The sequence below is a fragment of the Heloderma suspectum genome, chromosome 12, assembly GCF_057233095.1.
Source record: "Heloderma suspectum isolate Gila_16-S chromosome 12, 16-S_ref, whole genome shotgun sequence".
NCBI lineage: Eukaryota > Metazoa > Chordata > Lepidosauria > Squamata > Helodermatidae > Heloderma > Heloderma suspectum.
The window spans coordinates 8,683,592-8,688,840 of record NC_139469.1 but is presented as its reverse complement, the minus strand read 5'-3'; the positions used below and the strand labels follow the sequence as shown (position 1 = coordinate 8,688,840).

Below are 5,249 nucleotides of genomic sequence, written 5' to 3'. Positions count from 1 at the left end.
GCCGAGGGGACTCCATCACTGCCACCAAGATAACCCTGGCTAGCTCAGGAAGGGAGACTGTTGGGCAGCGGGGTGGGCGGTACACCCACTTTTAAGTATACACACCCAAACCCAGTAGACTGTGGGCCAGGGCACCTGGTGAGGGGGATAGTATCATGAGAGACCACAGCAACTCCGCCCCACCCCACCCCCCAGGTCTAGCCTGTTGTTCTACAGAAAACCCTGGGGAACAAAGCTGAGATAGATTAACACCCCCAGCTTCATCCAACCAGGTATCTGTAATATACAGGATCAAGTCCTGGATGGCAGCTGTCTTACCATTCACTGACCTAGCATTCACCATCAGTATTTTTAACCCAGGGGACTGCTGCCAAGGCTATACAGGTTATTTGTATTGGGGAACCGCTTGGGGACAACCAGGACCCAACTTAAGAAGAGGCATGCTGGATTAGACCAAGAGTCCATCTAGTACAGCATTCTGTTCACACGGTGGCCAACCAGCTGCTGACCGGGAACCCAGAAGCAGGACACAAGTGCAACAGCACCCTCCCACCCATGTTCCCCAAGTTCATTAATAAAAAAGAATGTATGCCAATTGTAAATACAGTATTAAGCAAGCTTGGATGTTTCAAAATTGTAATTAATTTTTTTTTCAGGTCATTATCCCTAGCATACATATATGTTACTGAAATACATATATGTCTCAGAGTCAAATGGAACTAATAAACAGTGACAGCAAAACCAAAGATGCCCCAACAACTTCACTGGAAGAGAGTTGAATGTTGAAAGAGATGAGTGGTTATCAGCATATCATGCACATTTCTTTGGGTTGCTAAATTAGTGTGTCAACAGTTTTTTGTACCTTTTTTCTTCTTAAATGTAAGCAATATAAGTGAAGTTCATGTTATTGTTTTTAAATTTTACAAGTATTTCAATAAAAGTGGCTATATAATATAACATTAACATCATATTAAGTGTGCTTTAATTTTTTCCTCAAATATTTCAGGTCAAATATTTGTGAATTGGGACAAAAAATTAACATGGAGTACTCTTTTTTAGCTTTGTTGTTTACTAAATACAAGTAAAATAAACATCCTAAAGTAGATCTCTCTAGAGCAGGGGTAGGCAACTTGTAGCCTTCCAGATTTTGGGCCTATGGTTCCCATTAGCCAATGCTGAGGTGTGAGGGGAGTTGTAGACCAAAGCATCTGGAGGGCTACAAGTTGCCCATTCCATACTCCAGGGCAACAGAATATTTTCCAAAGCAAACTGAAAATTTTCCTATGCAAATACCCCTATGCAAATTAACCTAATTTGCATAAGAATATTTTCCAATTCAAATTTTTCCAGAAACCCCAGATCACTGGTTCAACCCTGACATAAGCGCAGAAAAGGCAATGACGATAGATAAAAGTCACAGCTTCTCCAGGAACTCTTGAGTTGCCTGATATACCACTTTTAATGTGTGCAAACCATTACTGTAAGCGCCTGCCTGTTATTTGCATCTGTTATACAAAATTGGTAGGGATAAAGCTTAATTCAATATTCTTTGTGTCTAAAAGATACTGACAGTCTCTAAGAAGTAAGCCCATAGGACACTTGCAGCCGAAAAAGTACTGCTTTTGAATCAAAGTGGAATCTATGAAGTGAAAACTTTATATTTAAAAAAAAAAAATCAAAAGGAATGTCAGTGGTACTCAGGGGGTAATTAAGATAATGCTATGTATAGATTGGGAAAACTCATACAGATACGAACTCATGCATGTTCCAACGAGACCCACACACGTTTATAAGGAATCTTTAGATATTGGCAAATAGCGTGTCTATGACGAAGAAGGCAATACCCACCCAAAGAGATCCACAATCAGGCAGTATTGAAGAGGATAACACCACAGCAGCACATTTATTGATTTGGGGGGGAATTAGCTGAGCAAATGGATTTGTTAACCATTACAACAGTTGGGGATGCTCCAGGCTTCATCTAGTTATGCCTTGATGTGGACCTTAGCTGCGTTCACAGCAAACTTGGGCTCTAGGCTAAAAGAGAGGTTGTTGACATGCATAAACTGCTTGTGTGGATAGGGGAGGAGTATGTTGGGGTGACAGATCAAAGAAGAAGGGTTTGGTAAGTAGGAGTAACTAGCACTCATAGGACCCAGGGGGAAGGAGAGTGCAGGGCTGGAGAGAAAGATCTGGAGTGGGGCAGAAAGAGGAGGTTGAAGAGAAGCTATTCTAAAGGGAAGTGGGACATTGCTCCAGCTATTCCAGCATCTACTCACTGTATCTTTCAAGACCCCCAGAAGGAGTCTCCTGAGGCTTGAAGCGTGCGTACACACACAGGGCTTCTTCAACAGAGCTTTGATCCTGCTATTGAGATTGCTCACTCACGGAAGTTTGCGGGTCCTTTTCAAGATGTTGCCAACCTCCAGGACACATCCAGAGGCATTTCCTGGTTATTCCATCTCAAAAAGATCCAGAAATAATGATCTATTTAAATCAGTTTGTTACACTATTAAAACAGCCACTTGATGGTGCTGTTTCACTGATCTCCATGGAACTTTGAAAATTAAAAACTTCCCCTCTCAGCAATCACATGGTCGCTGTCTGGGAGCCTGCAGTCAACGCGGAAAGGCTCCACAACAGGAGGACTACAGGTTTTTTCTTTAATGTAAAGGTAGCCACATGGGGGTGGGGGGAGGCTACAATTTGTACTAACAACCTCCAAGTGCAGTATCTTTTCCCCTGGGTTGAAGCCCTTTCCTGCAGATAGAAACTAGTGAGTATTGCAACTCCTGTTTTCAGGTAAAGGGGAAAGAAACATATTTCCCTTCAGGCCTGTGCTTTAGTTTCAAATTTAAAAAATGGTGGATAGGTGTCAACCTGCTTACGCTCTCTTAGAATACTAAATGATCAATAAAAAATGGCCCTGATATTGTGGTAATGATGGAGAGACTGAACCAAGGCTAAGCCGCTACCACTATTAGGGACCCCGGAGCTACCACAATTTGGTTAAAAATAGATTCAGATGGAGATGCTTGCCAATGGGTCTTCCCTCAGAGTTTCCAATAAGAATTCAGAAACTGCTCAAAACTTTTTGGTAGCAGCTTCCCAGTGCTGTGCTCCCTGTGGGACTAACTCCATCTTTGGACTCAGAACCAACAACTCATACTTATTTTATAGAGTTAAGACAACTCTATCCCAGAGTCAGGTCTATATTACTGATGCTATGAATATGTTTAATTAACACTAGGTGTGTAAATACACCAGGTGTGTATGTTCAGCTGTTACTATGACACTGCTGAACCATCAGCTCTTTTAATGGACTCGTATTTGATGAGTAGCTCCAATGGATGCTTATATGCCAGCTGTTAGGTACATTCCTAATCAGGGGTGCAATATTTTCCAGAGTAGTAATACAGTTGGTGTTTTTTTCTTTTAAACGGTTGATAGTACAATAAAAGGAGGAAGCAAAGTTTATCCAGATTTGCAACTTCTACACCATACACATGTTTCCTTCAGGGAGTACATTTGGAATAGCATGGACCAGAGAGAAAATACTTCACACAAAAGCTCATTTTCTAACAAAAAATCACATTGTTTTCATTTTAGCTACATTAGCAGAGAAATCCTATGGTGATGGAGGAGGGAAAGTCTGTGGTGGAGAAACCACAGCTTCCAAGATCCTGCTGGCCTTGGGCCAGCTAGTGCAGACGGTGGGGAGGCAAGAGGGGAAATACGCACGCCAACTCTAGGGCTGGCATATTTTCCCTCCCTTGTCTGGGGAACAGGAAGGCTTTGGGCCTGTAGATCAAAAGCCTCCCTCAATGTGCCTCTGATCCAACGCAGACCAATGGTAAAAGAGGGACGGCAGCTGCGGTTCCTGCTGCTGCAATAAGGAGGCTACCAGAGGCAGACCTCCTTCTTCACCCATGGACCTCCATCTCTCACCCATGGAAAGAGAGGTCTGTGATATCCTATGGCCTCTCAAATACCCTCCCAAGAATCATAGAATCACACCCTAAATGACTGAGATATTTTTCAGACAGAAAAGCAATGTTAAAATAAGTTAAAATGACCACAAAACCAGGGTCAGACAAAATGAATGTATGAATATACTGATGTTGTATCACTCCAAACTCTGCACAAACTCATCCAACAGTTTCATATGCAGACTGGGGGAATTAAGATGCCACTGAAGAATATCACCCATCTACCACCAGCAGCTGGAACTAACTTTCCAGTAACAAATGCAACCATTTGAGAATGGTCCTATGAACACCTGCCAAGCTCTGATCTCACTATACTCACATCTTATGATCTACAGTATCAAAGCTCATGAAAAACTGAACAGAGTAAAACACCCTCTCTAAATCTTCAAGAGTAGACTGTCTAAAAGGGAATTAAGCAAAATCTCTACAGCATATTCAAAAAGAATAGTCCCCCTTCTCAGCTCTTCTGGTACATAAAGAAAATAAAATAAGGAGAGAGTAAGTTTTATAAAAAGGCTACCATTCTACTTTCAAAGCTGAATCTTGTAAGGTTAAGCTTTGTGAATTCAGATAGAAATGAAATGGTTCTATGGAACCCTTGCCATAAATCAGCATTTTCCACCCAGGGTTCTGTAGAACCCTTGAGTTCTACAAGAGTCTCCCAGGGGTCCTGCTCAACTTTATAACTCAGGCACTTAGCTTTTCCCTCTTACACTGACCAGTCATCTCCATTCCAAAAGTAGGAGTACCCATGAGTAACATATGGCTTAGTCTAGTCTTGTGATGCAGTTGTGCCCTTTGATCCTGAATCTTCCAAAATCAGTCTTTATTTGAATGTTGCAATTATTAAATATATTGCTTACTACTGCTTTTTGCTTCATTTGTTTTTTACTTTGCACAGGGACAGGAAAAGGGGTTTGAAGTTCTACAGGATATGTTACAGTGGTTTTTCAACCAAAGAAGGGTTGAAAACCACTGCCATAAATTAAGATGCTTGAAAAGAGGGTTAACTAATGTAGGTAAGTTACACAGTTACCTGTGCAACTACAAAAGTAGAAACATTCTTTTTAAAGGATTTGCTGATAAGCTGACAAATGAACTACAATACATGACCAAGTAAAATATTATTTTAAGAATTCACCACTTGGGAAAAGAGGCAATGCAATGCATCTGCTTCTTAAAATTACTTGAGTTGCAGTTTATGTTTTTTGCTACTTTCGCCCAGCAAAATGTTCCCATGCTGAACTGAATTGGAATGTT

General features: G+C 41.3%; 1 protein-coding gene across 3 annotated transcripts in view; it reads right to left on the bottom strand.

Moving 5' to 3' along the window:
* SDK1 (sidekick cell adhesion molecule 1) overlaps positions 1-5,249 on the bottom strand; it is an 851,863-nt gene that overhangs the window by 815,013 nt on the left and 31,601 nt on the right. The gene's annotated exons all lie outside the window — the stretch shown is intronic.